Source organism: Oncorhynchus gorbuscha, linkage group LG08 (genome assembly GCF_021184085.1).
Source record: "Oncorhynchus gorbuscha isolate QuinsamMale2020 ecotype Even-year linkage group LG08, OgorEven_v1.0, whole genome shotgun sequence".
Taxonomy (NCBI): Eukaryota; Metazoa; Chordata; class Actinopteri; order Salmoniformes; family Salmonidae; genus Oncorhynchus; species Oncorhynchus gorbuscha.
Window position 1 is genome coordinate 52,352,407 of NC_060180.1, and position 19,479 is coordinate 52,371,885.

The 19,479-nt window shown below is 41.1% G+C and overlaps 1 protein-coding gene across 2 annotated transcripts in view; it reads right to left on the reverse strand.

Annotated features, from left to right (window-relative positions):
* LOC124041799 (pre-B-cell leukemia transcription factor 1-like) overlaps positions 1-19,479 on the reverse strand; it is an 80,398-nt gene that overhangs the window by 57,537 nt on the left and 3,382 nt on the right. The window lies entirely within an intron of this gene.

The window sequence follows — 19,479 nt, forward strand, 5'->3', positions numbered from 1 at the left end:
TTTCAGGGGGTTAAATGCCTCTTTCCCATCCATCCACCACAACCATTAATCACAACGTCTCTCCAGCCATCCGTCTGACTCATAAATTTAATTCCAGCCTATTACTAGTGAACTTTTAAAGCCATCCTTCATTAATGTTAATGTTTTTTTTAGTGGAGGCCAATGGTGGTTAGAACTACATGGCTGCTTTCCCAAGCTTGTTTAACAGGCTCCAGACAGAGATGGATGCTCTGTGCCACCTGATAGGCTCTGGGAGCCATCCATCACCTTGAGGACCCACCCACACAACCAGCAAGCCATAACAGGGCCAGGCGGTAGTGTGGTTGATTGACAGCTTTATATGTGTGGTGGCTGGAGTGATGGAGGCGAGACTAGATGTGTGGTTTGTGTTCCAGAACTCTCCGCTGGCCTTCTTTCTGAAATGAGTTGTAAAGTGGAGAACAAAATCAAATCAAAATCAAGAGTGAGAGAGGAAATCAATCACATTGTTGCCATGTGAGCATACATGAGTGATATCAAACACACAAACAAAACACTTACAAAACTTATTAGGCAGATGACACTAAAACAAATAAATTAAACATATTAAAAGCTGGCGAGTGGCGCAGTGGTCCAAGGCACTGCATCTCAGTCACTACAGTCCCTGGTTCAAATCCAGGCTGTATCACATCCGGCTGTGATTGGGAGTCCTATAGGGCAGCGCACAATCAGTTGGCCGTCATTGTAAATAAGAATTTGTTCTTAACTGACTTGCTTAGTTAAATAAAGGTTAAATGAAACAAATATATATAACTATGTAGCATTTTCATAAGACCAGGAAAAAAGAAAACCCATGTCTGTCTATTGCTTCTAATGACGCTCCGAATGAATTCACCGTCAACCGAATATTTCCTCACTTCCAGTGGTTGTAACAGCTAACAGTACAAGCAAATATATATCAAACAACCATAAATCATTAAACATGATTGGTTGGTCATATTTAGTATGTTTTATGTGTTTTTAATGGTGTCCAGAAGCTCATTGTACTGCATTTAGTTTTAAAACATCAACAGTTATTATCATAAACATTATTATTACACTCCCATACTCCCCAATTAACTGTATAAATAGACAGATTCCTGAAATGGCTCAATAAAACAGACCAAACTGAACACGCACGCACACATACACGCGCGCGCGCACGCACGCACGCGCACGCACGCACGCACGCACGCACGCACGCACACACACACACACACACACACACACACACATTCTGTATTCTCTCACACACATAAACACAAATGTCAGCGCACAAAACATTAAAAAGCTATAACATGAACAAGTACGTGGGAAGTGTAAAATTCTTTACATGGTAGTAATGTTTTATGAGAGGCCTTATATCTACCCAGGGGCTGTATATTCTGGATGTGGAGCCGTCAAGGAATAGAAAGGGGGGGGGGGGTTCAGTTCGTTCACAGAAGACATAGTAAATTTGGACAGTAAGTAGTATCACCCCAGCGGCGCGGTACACCGCACATTCGCAACGCCCCATTTAACCGCACACGGCGCTCCCCTCTGCTGGATTCATTTGCATACTTCAGCAGGGCCTTGTCGGATGAAGACGGATGGAAGAAAATCAGGCTCACTGAAACAACTGTTTTATCAAGGTTAAACTATCCACAGAGCTCTTAGGCCCCTTCCTTTATCCCGCAGAGGCTCTCCCAATATCAATAGGATGGAATTGGTGGAGAGAAGGAAGGAGAGGAGGGAAACGCTCTATAAAAGGAAGTCACGGGGACATGAAGGGTCTTTATGTATTTGTGGGAGGAGACTGCTAGACATGTTGTCCAAGGCCATCTCCTATAAAACTAGGGGTTAGGAGCGGGTCTGAAAAGGGCAAAAGTCAAATATCACAATAGAAGAGTTATCTTCAGATCAACAGTGACACATTATTGCCCACAATAACTTTCGATATTAGTGTTGACATTTGAAAGGCTAGAGGTCAGGAAAATGCATTATCATTTTGTGCTACAGGACAACTCTACTTGTATGTCAACATCTTTATGGATACATTTGAGCCTCCCAAATGTCTTTTGATGAGTGTTGGCTACACCCATCAATATAAAATGGAATCTCTTTTAATGGACGGTGCTCACTTTCATATGGTTTAAATTGATGGCCATTCCCTTAATGTCTAAATTGACTTCCTAGTCACCGTGGTGTGTGTGTGCAGGAGTTAGCAAGCCGTCAATATGATCACAGCATCTATTTACGTCCCTGTGTCATAAAACCGCCGTGTTTACCGTGTTTACCACGGAGCAGCGCAGTGACGATGAGAGAGGGAAGGAAACCAAGGAGAAATGACACGCGGGCAAATGAAGAACAACACGGGATGATCAATCATCGACATTGAAACGTATACGGAGAGTCAGCTAGAGAAACAGGACCTGCAAAATGTCAGCTTAACACTTGACGGGGACATAGTCATGTGAAGTCTCGTTAAATTCGCAACACATGCCTCCCGGCTCACTTTTCATTTTGTTATGCAATGCAGGATCTTGCCCCCTCCTCAAATAGTACATGACATACACACACACATAAACCTGCCACCTGTGCCTTTCCCAACTGTGCTCCAAGGGTAAGGGGTACATGTGATGGGGATGTGGTTTAATAATACTGTTCGAGAAGTCTATCATTGGCTGATTATGCTCAAGCTAAAAAAGGAAAATGACAGCAATTAACATCATATCAGTGGGAGTTAACTGTCCAGAACTAACACTGCCAAAGGCAAGCTGGTAGACAGCAGGGACGGGGAAACCAACAGCTCTACATCTTTGGGGTATATGGAGTACAGCTGGGGAGAATCATAGTGAGAATAAGCTGCATGATCCAAAGTGTATTTAATCACTTTCATCCTATAGGTCATTGTCATGGTCAACAGGTATGGCTTGGTGCATATCACACACACCACCATTTTTAAAATTGTACCTTTATTTAACTTGGCAAGTCAGTTTAAGAACAAATTCTTATTTTCAACGACAGCCTAGGAACAGTGGGTTAACTGCCTTGTTCAGGGGCAGAATGACAGTTTTAACCTTGTTAGCTCGGGGATTTGATTGTGCAACCTTTCAGTTACTAGTCCAACGCTCGAACCACTAGGCTACCTGCCCTCCCGAAACATATCAGATTATACATTCATATCATTCATTCTAACAACGGAACTCTGGAAATTGGTATAACACACAACACACTTAAACTACACCAAATATCATCTGTCCTCCTGATCCACCATCTGAAACGGTTTTCTTACTATAAAGTCTACGTCACAGGACACTCTTCAAATTCAGGTCATTGGGTTTCCATTCCACTTTGAAGAACCCTCCCTGGGTATTTTAAGGGGACTTCAGAGGACCCCTACTATCTGGCTCCCAGAGATGGCCTTTACTATGATCTGTAGTCAAGGAGCCAAGCCAAGTGCTGACCTGTGCTAACACTGCTGCTCTCACCCCGCAGTGCTAAACACAACCTGGGATGTCACTCTTGACCGCCCTGGGAAGTGATCCAAAACCACAGCTCTACTTCCTCCCCCACCTCACCCACGCCCCCACAGACTCACCAGCTAGCTAGCTATCACAAGAGACTGGGAGCTGAGCTTATTTCAATTCCACAGCTACACACACACACACACACACACACACACACACACACACACACACACACACACACACACACACACACACACACACACACACACACACACACACACACACACACACACACACACACACACACACACACACACAAACATAAATTGAGTACAGAGACACACACACACACCGGGGATTGTGGATGTGAGGCAGTTTGATTCTGCAGACCCCAAATGATTCAGAATGGATACTAAATATATCATCTCTCTCTCTCTTTTCACCTACCTTCCAGACTCTCTCTCTCTTTCTTTCTCTCTCTCACTACATTATTCTTTGTATGTTCCTATCCTCCTGCTGAAGGTGGTGGGATGACAGAGACTCATCTGTGGGCCTTTTGTCTCTCACAGCAACGGCGAGGTTTATTAACATGAATTAGAATAGCTCACAGAGACTCCCTCGTCGTTATGCGTTACCCACGGCAACCTCTCCCCCACTCTCAATCCACCTGAACATGTGTGTGAGTGTGTGTGTGTGTTTGTGTGTGCATGCGTGCCTGTATATGTGTGTGTGTGCACTTGTGTCCTAGTTGCGGTCGGTGCTGTTTAAGATTAGGAAGGACTTTTTTTAATGAGCATGGCCTTATTTCTATTACACCATATTGGATGACTGTCATTCATATTCCATTCACACGGCTCAATATAACATCGATAGGTTTAGTCTACTACATGATACTTAAATTTTTCCTGTACCCATCATGAGGTTGCTATAACCTAGTCTACCAATGAAAGATTATAACGTAGGTGCGCACAGGTCGAGAGACAAATTGGAATAATCAAGGTGACAGATCGTGACACGTTCAACACCACCTTACACACCCTTGCCTGCATCTAGCTGATCTAGGGTGTAATCATTAGTCCAAACAGTTGGACTCACCTTTTCCCTTCGCTTGTGGACTTCAGTGCACAACACAACAGCTGTTGGTAACGAGGCGAAAAAAAACTTTCCAAGCCAAACCTTCATACCTTAACCGCTAACCGCTACACAGCCTACATATTAGCTAACACAGAAGAACTAACGCGTTAGTAAACCAGCTTAAATCTCCCAGTGCAGTGTACAGCAATCAGTTTAACAGTTACACCGGCGGGCTGCATTGCCAATAAATTAATAAAACCGAAAGCTTACCTTGACTTGGAAGAGTTCCAGTGTTGGATAGTCTTAGCCAGCTAGCTAACATAAATAGCATTCCTCTCTGTTTGAGCCAGGTGTTTGAGTGGGCTAAATTAGCTAGCTGGATTAGCTAGCTAAGTAAGTGAAAAGAATGCAACGATATATAGATAGCTCTCTCTCGCTCCACCTCTCTCTGCTGCTTCTCCTTAATTTTTAAGAAATACATTTGTTCAAAACTGTTCAACTATTGTCTTGCTCTCTCTTTGAATCAACTACTCACAACATTTTATGCACTGCAGTGCTAGCTAGCTACAGTTTATGCTTTCAGTGATCCTTTGATTGAGTGGACAATATGTCAGTTCATGCTGCACAAGCTTTGATAGGTTGGAGGTTATCCTCCGGAAGTCATCATAATTACTGTGTAAGTCTATGGAAGGGGGTGAGAACCATGAGCCTCCTAGGTTCTGTATTAAAGTCAATGTAACCAGAGGAGGATGTAAATTAGCTGTCCTCTGGCTACACCATGGCAGTGGTGGGAAAAGTACCCAATTGTCATACTTGAGTAAAAGTAAAGATACATTAATAGAAAGTGACTCAAGTAAAAGTGAAAGTCACCCAGTAAAATACTATTTGAGTAAAAGTCTAAAAGTAGTTTTAAATATACTTAAGTATCAAAAGTATAAGTATAAATAATTTCAAATTCCTTATATTAAGCAAACCAGACGGCACCATTTCTTTTCTTTTTTTCAGATAGCCAGGGGCACACTCCAACACTCAGACATAATTTACAAATGAAGCATGTGTTTAGTGAGTCCTCCTGATCAGAGGCAGTAGACGACCAGAGATGTTGTCTTGATAAGTGCGTGAATTGGACCATTTTCCTGTCCTGCTAAGCATAACGAGTTCTTTTGGGTGTCAGGGTAAAATGTTTGGAGTATAACGTACATAATATCCTTTAGGAATGTAGTGGAGTAAAAGTAAAACGTACTTAAATAGTACTTTAAATTGTTTTTACTTAAGTACTTTATATCACTGCACCATGATGCTAACCGAGAGAGTGCTGTTAAAACTACTGTAGACCATCATTACAAAACAGTATGTCTTAGTCAGTTATTTTGCGACATTAATATATTTACTATAGTTGTTTATATAGAAAAACAGAAAATTCACTGAGTAGGATGGTCCTCCCCTTCCTCCTCCTCGGAGTCTCCACCAGTGTGTGCGCGTGTATCTCTGTGTGTAAGTTTGTATTTGTGTGTATGTGTGTGCGTGTTCGTATGTATAGGCCCTAAAAATTGCCAAAGACTCCAGCCACCCTAGTCATAGACTGTTCCTTCTACTACCACATGGAAAGCAGTACCGGAGCGCCAAGTCTATGTCCAAAAGGCTTCTCAACAGCTTCTACCCCCAAGCCATTAGACTTCTGAACAGGTAATCAAAGAGCTACCCAGACCCCTCTTTTACGCTGCTACTCTCTTTTTATAATCTAGTCACTTTACCTCTACCTACATGTACATATTACCTCATTTACCTCGACAAACCTGTGCCTCCGCACATAACCTGTGCCCCCGACTCTGTACCAGTACCCCCCTCACTACTTTTATTTTATTGTTGCTCTTTAATTATTCATTTTTTCTATTTCCTTATTTTCCTCCTTATTTTTTTCATTTGCATTTTTATATATTTATTGTTGACTACAGTTTACTTAGTAAATACTTTCTTAAAACTGGTTAAGATCTTGTAAGTAAGCATTTCACTGTAAGATCTGTTGAATTCGGTTCATGTGGCAAATAACATTTGATTTGATTTGGGGATTTGATGTGTGTGTGTGCATGGCACGCACACCTGTACGTGTGAACACCTGACAGCATTTAAATGGAAAACTACTCTGTGATGAGGGAGACATATCAACACTCATCTAACCCCCCTGTCCTGATTAAAATAAATGGTGCTATCTGCACTGCATGAGTCACTACACCAAGGCATTACTATGAGTAACTGAAACATCCAATCACTGCTCTTCTCCATCTGATATGTAGCAAATGATTAATAATATAGAATACACTGCCTAGCTTTCATTTGTGGTGAACACCGCACTACAGTACATAAGAAAAATATGACGCATACGCAGACACAAACATTGATTTAACACTTTTACATCCTTCTTCATAGTATATCTATTTCATGTTCTGCGCACTGGGATTTGTGTGTGTGTGAGAGAATACAGTGTGTGTGTGTGTGTGTGTGTGTGTGTGTGTGTGTGTGTGTGTGTGTGTGTGTGTGTGTGTGTGTGTGTGTGTGTGTGTGTGTGTGTGTGTGTGTGTGTGTGTGTGTGTGTGTGTGTGTGTGTGTGTGTGTGTGTGTGTGTGTGTGTGTGTGTGTGTGTGTGTATATATGTATGTCTGTGTGTGCACGCACATTTACTGCAGTCCTGTTACCATCCTAACCAGCTCCAGTGAGAGTAGAGCCGGAGAGGGAGCAGCAACATCGATTGGTGTTGATTCGGTCTGGGCAGTGAGCAGCGACTGACAGTGCTCCTAAATCGCAGAGAAAGGCAACCATTAATCTTGGTCTGGTTTAAGTAGCGTGTATTAATTTGTGTCATTTTTACTAAGTTGGGCAGGGAAGGGCCTCTCGCCATTTCATGTTTGACTGTTCACCGCAGCCGAGGGGGTTTCTTTATACAGCATGCTGCTGGCTGACGCACTCGTCAAATGTGAGCAGCGGGGCGCGAGAGAACTGTGATCCAAGACCCTTGAATTAAACGATATCAAGTCCCAGGGTGTTTAAATGGCAACCAACCAAGATATTGAAGAAAAATCTGAATGATAAGTAACATTTCAGGTTGAAATGCATGGTGGTACAGTACAGAGGCCTACATTACTACATTTTAGTAGCCTACAAACTACAGAAACAAATCATAACAACTGACTTGTTCCACAGCTGTGAATAAGAACCCTCATTCACCCTCAACAACTAATTTACTCACCAATTATTTGAATTTTATTTTGTTCTGTTTTTTTCTGTGAGCGCAATGTGCAGTTTCTCTAGAGTTAAATCAGATCAAGCCCGAACTGTGCGATGTAGTAGGGAATTGCAGTTTCCAACAGGCCAATATTCTACATAGTTTAGAGCAGAAAATGTGGTAATTAACTACAAAGACCATAATTCACTGTGCGCCTACTTGTCTCATCGGTGCAGACACAGAGACAGAGAGAATGGACAGAATGATGCACCAATCGAGAGGGATAGAGAGCAGCTGCTTCGTGAGGTATCTCTACCTGAAAATACATGATCTAATTGAGTGATAGCTAGTATTCAGCAGTCATAAAGGTTTGCCTTATTTACTTTGAAGAACTACTAAAATAGTGGTTTTGTCAGACAGCAACTCTATAGAGATGAGACGATGACTTGGAATGAAATAATAAAGTTATCAAATAGGCCTAAAACAAATGCAATATAAACATCAACTGAAATATTTTATTAAAGTAAAGAAATGTGAATAAATGATTGTTAATAAGATATAAGCAGTAATGGGCAATTACTACCATCATGGGACTTTAATTCATTGTTTTATTCTTGTTGTTACAGCATTCAACCCACATAATGCATTTAATGTCCCCCAAAAAGCATCGAAAACCAACTCGAAAACTTGATTATTTTTTAGTAATCAAACCGAAATCGAACTGACCTCAAAAAGCACTAATCGCTCACGACTATTAGTTACTGTGCAGTGACACTACACCTACTACCGATGACATTTTCATTCCACATATTAACTCCACGTTATCGCAGCAACTGAGTGTGATTCGAACCTCTTTTCATCGAGAAATAAAGCGTATGGGATTTTCAGACAAGCTTGAAGGAACATTACATCTACCGTAAGAAAACCACTACACATTGCTCCCAAAAAAAGAACAATAGTCGAAGAGGCTCTCCACTGCAATTATGTTGTTATTGTTTTCTAGGACTGAAAACTGCACTCGAAACAAACATCAGATGAAAAAGAAAACTCCACTGCGCTGTGGAACAAATTTCCTATATAAAGCAATTTAGTGTCAGATAAGTGGGAAGGCATTCTTACCGTAATGGATCTGAATATGATATATGTCAGACAAGTAAGAACAAAGCCTTTTATAAAAGCCGCGTTTGCAGAATGGCCGATACGATACTGCTGTATCAGATAACCAAATTGAGAGGAGTGCAGTAAACATAGACTGTAAATAGAAATACAATACATTCATACTTTTTGTTGAATAAGTGCAATGAAATCTCTGTATCTCGCGCTCTCTCTCGCACTCTCTCCCAATTGCCGTAGGAAGTAGGGGAGCTGAGGGTGCTGCAGCACCCTCTGAAAAATCTGAATCCATAAAAAAAAAATATATATATATATATATATATATATATATATATATATATATATACACACGTAAATATATAATACATTTATTTATTTTATTAGTGGACTGGACCTTTATTAGTAATGTACTATTGGACCAATATATGTGTCTCTAGCACGGGCAAAAACAATTATTCTGAACAGTAGGCTACATGTAGATGCAGAGATAATGGAGTATTTCAAGAGGCAAGATCAATCGGAACCACTTCACCTTTAGCTTTATGAAATACTCCCAATATCTAGGTGATTTATGCACACTTACATTCACCTGAGGAATCGATACTGAAAAATATTCCTCCCAAAGGGAAATTACTCATACTGGTTGATGACCCAGAGGAGGAACAGTACACACTACCTCCCAAACACACTCACACACACACACACACACACACACACACACACACACACACACACACACACACACACACACACACACACACACACACACGCACGCACGCACACACACACACACACACACACACACACACACGCGCACGCACGCACGCACGCACGCACACACACACACACACACACACACACACACACACACACAAACACACAAACACACACGAACGAGCACGCGAACACGCACACTATTCCACCATATGACCATTCCAACAGCCAGACCTGTTATCATAGCAAATTAACAACTCCCACCTCAGATATACAGGGTGTAATTAGCCTCTTTAAACATGATTAGCATGTCTCAATTACCACACTCACCATTTGCATAATTTAGAAGCTGTCCTAATTGCAAGTGTGGGTTAATATGATGGGAAAATAGGGAACAGGAGAAACACTGGGCATGTCTTGTCGGTTCTGAATAACTGAAGTGATTCTGAAGTGTGTCTGTCTGTTTGCACTGTCAAAGTACTACAATGTAGATAGGAAGAGAATATTCTTCAGGAAGGACCCAGATGGGAAAGACATTGTACTCATTTTCCCACCAGTAAAGGGGTCTAGGCTATTTCTGTAGAACATTTTATGAAAGTTGACGTCTTTTGTCAGGAGAATCAGCGCGGCCAATTATCGACCATTTACATTTCTAGGAAGCAGTGTCATGAGGTTTGTTAAAACTACTAATCAATTGAGAAACTTCAGAGACGTTTGGGAAACGTTGTTATTTATGAAAGAACAGAGATAGTCGCGGTCACTCGTATTTCTATGGGAACTCAAATCCCGGCTAGAATAAAATGCTGCTTCTGCACTTCCAACCGGCCAGGTTAGATATACTGTCTGCCTGCTAACATGGTGGGGAAACCAAGGACATAGCCATTAGTTTCAGGACAGAACATGGCACATCGGAGACAAATGACTCCATCTGTCAAAAAAGACTAAAAACTAACCTCTGAACTCATCATGGACAACCATGTCAATTAAATACTGAAAAACAGCAGCAGCAACAACACAACACTAGTGTCCAGTCCAGTCTCTCTCCATGGCTAAAATAAGCAGACCATCATTCACAATACTGATGTAAGTGATGTGTTTACTCACATACTGGGCTATAAAACCAACTGAATAGTTATCTGACATTTCACTATCACTAAATTTACTCCAAGTCCATCACTAAATCATTAACTAGCAAAAACATAGCCATCAAAGCAAATTTGTCAAAGAAAATATGTGCATGTTTGCTCTATTCTAATGAAAGGATACCAGTGTTCTCCAGATGTGTGCTACAGTATATAAGAACCACACCCAGACTTCAACTTCGATCACAGGTACAATCTGCAATGCTGCAATATGCTCAACATCGAAAACACAGCATTTCTATTATCTAGTATGTGAAAATTAGTAGCTTGATAACATGGGTCACTGAGTTCACCAGGTCCTTAGGTCTGACAACTACCAGTGGTATAATATAGTCTACATCTGATCATATTTGACATGCAGGAGCTATCCATTTGACCTGAGTCTGGAGTAATGAGTGGCTGTCGACATACACTGGCCTGGTGAACAGTGAGAGAAAGAGAGAGAGAGAGAGATTGAAAGTGTTTTTGTAAGACAGAGAGAGAGAGAGAGACAGAGAGAGAGACAGAGAGAGAGAGAGAGAGAGAGAGAGAGAGAGAGAGATTGAAAGTGTTTTTGTAAGAGAGAGAGAGAGAGAGAGAGAGAGAGAGAGAGAGAGAGAGCTCTGGCCTGTAATCTGACACCTAGAAACGTTGACTTGGTGTCTGGCTTTTCTTGCTCTGTCAACCTGTACGTGCCAGCTCCACTATCCGTAATGGTTCCACACAGACACACACTCTCACTCTTTCACATGCAAACACACACACACACACACACACACACACACACACACACACACACACACACACACACACACACACACACACACACACACACACACACACACACACACACACACACACACACACACACACACACACACACACACACACACACACACACACACACACACAGGATGTATGGCAAATGAAACACAGTGCTAAGCACTTACATTAATTTTACAACTAAAGACACGCTTTCCTGAAATTGCTGGAGACACTGAGGGAAACCAGACAAACAATACTGGACAATTATATGTACTCTATACCACAAAGTATTTCTAATGAGAAAAGTTGTAGTTCATCTATGGTAATCCTCTGTAAAACAGTAAGATAGATGTGCTGGAGGCAAAAAATGAGAGTGCACACAAATGTGCACACAGACACACACACGTGTGTGTGTGCGTGTCTGTGTGCGTTCGTCTGTGTGCACATTTGTGTGCGCTCTCATTTTATGCCTCCAGCACGTCTATCTTACTGTTTTACAAGTATGTGTGCGAACACACACACACACACACACACACACACACACACACACACACGCACACACACACACACACACACACACACACACACACACACACACACACACACACACACACACACACACACACACACACACACACACACACACACACACACACACACACACACACACACACACACACACACACACACACACACACACACATGATACAGTATGCCCAGGTGATTTTACCTTTAAAAAAGGAAAGCCAACCTACAGTGCCATATCTATGATCCTCTTAGTGCTGTCACAGAAGGGGACACAACAGTCGCATAAACCAGGCTGCCTGCCGACTTAATAGTCTCTCCTTTGCAATCCTCCAGAGACTCTGGCTGCAACAATGTAAAACTGAGGAGAGGCTGAGTCTTTATAAAATAATACAAAAAAGACCTGACAAATTACGGGCTTGTTCTCTTTTTGCACACTCTGCTCTCAGCACATTTGGCTGTAAATGTCATGGTGAAGGTTTGAGTCATTTTTTGCTGTTGCTGCAGTTGATTTCTGGGCTTCTGTCTGCTCTTCACAGGGGGAAAATGATCTATGCCCACAAGATGAACAGCAACTAGATACATAGAAAGAAGGAATGGTATGATACCATGTGATTTTAGGTCTTTGTGTCCTATAAATCTCATCCAAACTACAATTTGTATACCGCCCAAACAGATCCACGACCAACGCAAACACTGTTGCACTGCACACTGCTCTATCCCACCTGGACAAGAGGAATAGCCATTTAAGATACTGTTCACCAAATACAGCTCTGCTTTCAACACCATAGTGTCCTCTAAGCCCATCACTAAGCTCAGGGCCCTGGGTCTGAACCCCTCCTTGTGCAACTGGGTCCTGGACTTCCTGATGGGCCAACCCCAGGTGGTGAGGGTAGGTAACAGCACCTCCAGCACACTGCTCCTCAACCAGTAGGTGTGTGCTCAGCCGCCTCCTGTATCCCCTGTTCACCCATAACTGCGTGGTTATGCACGACTCCAACTCAATCACCAAGTTTCCTGACGACACGATAGTAATAGGCCTGATTACCAACAACAACTAGACAGCCTACAGGGAGGAGGTGAGGACCCTGGCGGATTGATGCCAGGAAAATAACCTCTCCCTCAATGTAAAAAAACAAAGGAGCTAATTGTGGACTACAGGAGACAAGGCACCAAGGTGCGCAACAGCGCCTCAACAAACTCATGTGGCTGAAGAAACTTCGGCATGGCCCCTAAGACCCTCACAAACTTTTACAGATGCACCATTGAGAGCCTTTTGTCGGGCTGCATCCCCGCCTTGGAAGGCAATTGCACCGCCCTCAACCAAATGGCTCTTCAGGCAGTTGTGCGGTCAACCAAACCCATCATAGGGGGCACGCTGTCTGCCCTCCAGCACATTTACAGCACACAGTGTCAAAGGAAGGCCAAGAACATCATCAAGGACCTCAGCCACCCAAGCCACACTCTGTTCACTCTGCTATCATCTAGCAGACAGAGACCATACAGGTGCATCAAAGCCAGGACCGAAAGATTGAAAAACAGTTTCTATCTCCAGGCTATCATACTGTTGAACAGCCATCGCACCATCTCTTGTAGTAAGAGACAAAAATACTCACTCACACAAGCTCACACACACACACACACTTCTGTACTCACATATAAACTCAGACACGCATACGTCCATACTCACTCACACACACACACCCACCAACACACACACAGCCAACGCTGCTGTCCCATGTTGAGTGCATTCAGAAAGTATTCACACCCCTTAACTATTTTCACATTTTGTTGTGTTACAGCCAGAATTGAAAATGGATTAAATTCAGATTTTGTGTCACTGGCCTACATGCAATAACCCATAATGTCAAAGTAGAATTATGTTTTTAGAAAGTTTAACTAATTAAATCAACCCCGTTGTTATGGCAAGTCTAAATAAGTTCAGGAGTAAAAATGTGCTTAAACAAGTCACATAATAAATGGCATGGACTCAATCTGTGTGCAATCATAGTGTTTAACATGATTTTTGAACGACTACCTCATCTATGTACCCCAAACATACAATAATCTGTAAGGTCCTTCAGTCTAGCATTGCATTTCAAACACAGATTCAACCACAAAGACCAGGGAAGATTTCCAATGCCTCGCAAAGATTGGCACCTATTGGTAAACAGGGTTGGGGAGTAACGTATTAAACCGATAACTGTAATCCGTTACGTTACCAGCAAAAATATTGTAATCCGATTACAGATACTTTTGAAAAACTAGATGATTACTTCGAGGATTACTTTTAAATTCAGAAAGGATGTTTGCGGAAAAAACATTATTGACACTTCTCTGTTTTCTCAATAACATTCAAATCAGCATTGATAAAAGGTGCAAGTTTAAGTTTCTTCCACCAGAGTGAGTCTGACCACAAGTCAGAGACCACTATTGCGGGAAAAGAGCAGGAAGGGGATTTTGTAGGCTACAGTTCAAGCTATGTCTTCCAATGGTGCGACTGTTGTCGGAATTCAAAGATTATCCAACTTGAACGCTTGGAGGTAAGGATGACAGCGGTGGTGTAGTCCACGGCAATAAGGATACCACTTATTCTTGATATCAACATAGCGCATTGATGTGACACTGCTGCTCTCTCATTTAGCTATTTGCGCCTTACGGATTGTGGTTGTTATGAATGGCTGTTCACAAATCTAAACGTGTATTTAAACCCAATAATGGAATTCAAGAGGTTTTAAGCTGCCTATCAATCATTGTGTTTGTGTGAAAAATGCAGTGAAAAATGCATACTTGCAACAGCTGCATAGTGTGGATCCCAGCCTACACAATAAAAGTGGGGCTATTATTGCTCAATCTAATTCATGCTGATAAAAAAATTAATCCATAGGCCTAATGGACACAGTCTCAAACTCGCACACTTTAGATAACCTTAAAGGGGCAATCTGTAGATGCTACATCCATTTTTGAACATCTAAATGATACATACAGTTGAAGTTGGAAGTTTACATACACTTAGGTTGGAGTCATTAAAACTCGTTTTCAACAATTCCACAAATTTCTTGTTAACAGACTATAGTTTTGGCAAGTCGGTTAGGACATCGACTTTATGCATGACACAAGTCATTGTCCAACAATTGTTTACAGAGATTATTTCATTTATAATTCACTGTATCACAATTCCAGTGGGTCAGAGGTTTACATAAACTAAGTTGACTGTGTCTTTAAACAGCTTGGAAAATTCCAGCAAATGATGTCATGGCTTTAGAAGCTTCTGATAGGCTAAATGACATCATTTGAGTCAATTGGAGGTGTACCTGTGGATGTATTTCAAGGCCTACCTTCAAACTCAGTGCCTCTTTGCTTGACATCATGGAAAAATCCAAATAAATCAGCAAAGACTCCAGAAGAAAATTGTAGACCTCCACAAGTCTGGTTCAACTGCAAGAAGGTACCACATTCATCTGTACAAACAATAATACATAAGTATAAACACCATGGGACCACTCAGCCGTCATACCGCTCAGGAAGGAGACACATTCTGTCTCCTAGAGATGAACGTACCTTGGTGCGAATCAATCCCAGAACAACAGCAAAGGACCTTGTGAAGGAGGACACCAGTACAAAAGTATCTATATCCACAGTAAAACGAGTCCTATATCGACATAACCTGAAAGGCCACTCAGAGAGGAAGAAGCCACTGCTCCAAAACCGCCATAAAAAAAGCCAGACTACGGTTTGCAACTGCACATGGGGACAAAGAACATACTTTTTGGAGAAATGTCCTCTGGTCTGATGAAAACAAAATAGAACTGTTTTTGGCCATAATGACCACCATTATGTTGAGAGGAAAAAGGGGGAGGCTTGCAAGCCGAAGAACACCATCCCAACAGTGAAGAACGGGGGTGGCAGCATCATGTTGTGGGGGTGCTTTTCTGCAGGAGGGACTGGTGCCCTTCACAAAATAGATGGCATCATGAAGGATGAAAATTATGTGGATATATTGAAGCCACATCTCAAGACATCAGTCAGGAAGTTAAAGCTTGGTCGCAAATGTGTCTTCCAAATGGACAATGACCCCAAGCAAAATGGCAAAATGGCATAAGGACAACAAAGTCAAGGTATTGGAGTGGCCATCACAAAGCCCTGACCTCAATGCAATAGAAAATGTGTGGGCAGAACTGAAAAAGCATGTGCGAGCAAGGAGGCCTACTACAAACCTGACTCAGTTACACCAGCTCTGTTAGGAGGAATTCACCAAACTTATTGTGGGAAGCTTGTGGAAGGCTACCTGAAACGTTTGACCCAAGTTATACAATTTAAAGGCAATGCTACTAAATACTAATTGAGCGTATGTAAACTTCTGACCCACTAGGAATGTGATGAAATAAATAAAAGCTGAAATAAATCATTCTCTCTACTATTATTCTGACATTTCACATTCATAAAATAAAGTGGTGATCCTAACTGACCTAAGAGAAGTCATTTTTACTAAGATTAAATGTCAGGAATGATGAAAAACTGAGTTGAAATGTATTTGGCGAAGGTGTATGTAAACTTCTGACTTCAACTGTATACATATCCATTGAGTCGCTCTGGATAAGAGCGTCTGCTAAATGACTTAAATGTAAATGTAAATAAATGCCTCATGGGCGTAGTTCAACTGTCACACTCCATGCGAACCCAAAATATAAGCTTGTTTTATCCTATGTTTGTCCACATTGTAATTGTAAACAAACACTGTATAGCCTCATAACATGGTTAAAACAAATTGATATCATGGATGGACAGTCCTTGCATCCATAGCCCTGAATATTATTCATCTGAGTGGTTACATTTCTCCAGGCCCATACCTCAGCTGTTTACCAAAACAGAGGCGGGGCGACCGTGTTGTTATTGTTTCATCTGTGGATTTGCCCTTTAAACATCTGCATATTATCACGATATCAAAGTGTCACCAACTAAAAGGCAAACAATAGGCCTATAGTAAATGCAGCATATTGAATTCATTTTCCACATGTAAATAGCACTTATCAGTAGTGCTCAAAGCTTGCAGTTCCATGAGCGTGACATTTATTTTTCAACTCGAATCAATGAGCCCCATCAGTCCTCCATGACAACAAAATCATAAACAACAGAGTAGGGCTGGCTAATAAGTCCTTAGTTTTGGGGTTATGCTCAGGTAAAACAATATGACTGATCTATACTTCCATATTTCCAAGTCCTATTCTTGAAGATCAAGGGGTATAACATTTATTGGAATGACTGGAATTATGATAGAATTAGATTTGAATGTAAAGATATAATTGAATCGTATTATTATATGTAGTAGAAAGCGATGGATTTGAAAAAGCCAACACAACCAGCCCATAGAGTAAAATGTAACATCCATATATGGCCAGCTATGTAAACTAACATTGATTTATCCTGCAATAGATATTCAATTGGTAACATTGTTTCCCCCCCCCATGTCTCTTAAGGGGAAGGAAATCTAAAACTAACTGAATGTAATCAGATTACGTTACTGAGTTTGGGTAATCAATAAGTTACGTTAGTGATTACAATTTTGGACAGGTAACCAGTAACTGTAACAGATTACATTTAAAAAGTAGCCGACCCAACCATGTTGGTAAATGGGTAAAAATAAAAAAAGCAGACATTGAAAATCCCTTTGAGCATGGTAAAGTTAATAATTACACTTCGGATGGTGTATCAATACACCCAGTCACTACAAAGATATGTCCTTCCTAACTTAGTTGCCGAAACCGCTCTGGGATTTCATGAGGCCAATGAGGCCAATGGTGACTTTAAAACAGTTACAGAGTTTAATGGCTGTGGTACTGTAGTTAATCCACAATAACTAACCTAATTGACAGAGTGAAAAGAAGGAAGCCTATACAGAATAAAAAATATATATAAGGCACAAAAGTAAAAAAGCAAAATATTTTGCAAAGAAATTAACTTTATGTCCTTAATACAAAGCGTTAGGGGAAAAATCCAACACAAAACATCACTGAGTACTAATCTTCATATTTTCAAGCACGGTGGGGGCTGCATCATGTTATGAGTATGCTTGTCATCTGCAATGAGTAGGGAGTTTTTGGGTGGTAAAAAGAAACAGAATAGAGCTTAGCACAGGCAAAATCCTAGAGGAAAACCTGGTTCAATCTGGGAGACAAACTCACCTTTCAGCAGGACAATAACCTAAAACACATGGCCAAATATACACTGGAGTTGCTTACCAGGTGACATTGAATTTTCCTGAGTGGCCTAGTTACAGTATTGACTTAAATCGGCTTTAAAATCTATGGCAAGACTTGAAAATGGCTGTCTAGCAATGATCAACAACCAACTTGACAGAGCTTGAATAATGTGGAAATATTGTACAATCCGGGTGTGCAAAGCTCTTAGAGACTTACCCCGAAGGACTCACAGCTGTATTCGCTGCCAAAGATGATTCTAACATGTATTGAATCAGAGGTGTGGATACTTATGTAAATGAGATATGTCTTTATTTAATTTTCAACACATTTGCAAAAAAATCTAAATACAGATTTTCACTTTATCATTATGGGGTATTGTGTGTAGATGGATGAGAAAATAATTACTTTGGATTTCTGACTGTAACACAATGAAATGTGTAATAAGTCAAGGGGTATGAAAACTTTCTGAAGGCCCTGTATATAAGAGACATTAAACCCTGGACACTTCCTGTTTCTTTTATACTTTTTTTTACTCTGTGCATTGATACACTGTATTCTCACATAGCTCATTCAAATATACATTATTTTTTACACTGTTTATACACACTGCATATTTAAATACAGGACTCTTGACACAGCTCTGTGTAAAATATCTACGGCTGTACACATCATTCTCAGTACATATTTTCGGTGTACATGCAAAGATTGCATTCGGATTACTAACACAGCGTTGGATTCATCCTGACATTCTTGATTTCTCGTTTTTATTTTTTTGATGATTTATTATTCGCGAACATGTTTGACATTTTACTGCACTGTTAGGAGCTTGTAATACAAGCAGTCCGCTTCACCCGCTATAACATCTGCTAAACTGGGTTCTCGACCAATAACATTTGTTTTTTTTTGCACTAAAATACATTTGCCACATGCTTATGTTGACGCTGATAACACATCTACATTTATAGAGTGAAGCACAGCTCATAGCTTGGACTTGATGACTATAACGTGACAAAGCATCCGGATAAAATGTAACAACAGAATACTGAGAATTTAGTATGACTTCCCCCAGCAACACAAGGCATGCAGCGCTTGAGTAACAACAACACCTCAATGGACATTGTGTGCTTGCGTGCATGGGTGAGTTTGCGTGTGCGAACCAGTAAACTCCTCAAAAGGGATTCCCCCATGGTGCTTTTATCTTGAGGGGCCAAGTACATTGAATTCAGCCCACCCAACTGAAACCCTGTCAAAGGAAGCTAATACTGGATAGAGGCCAAAAC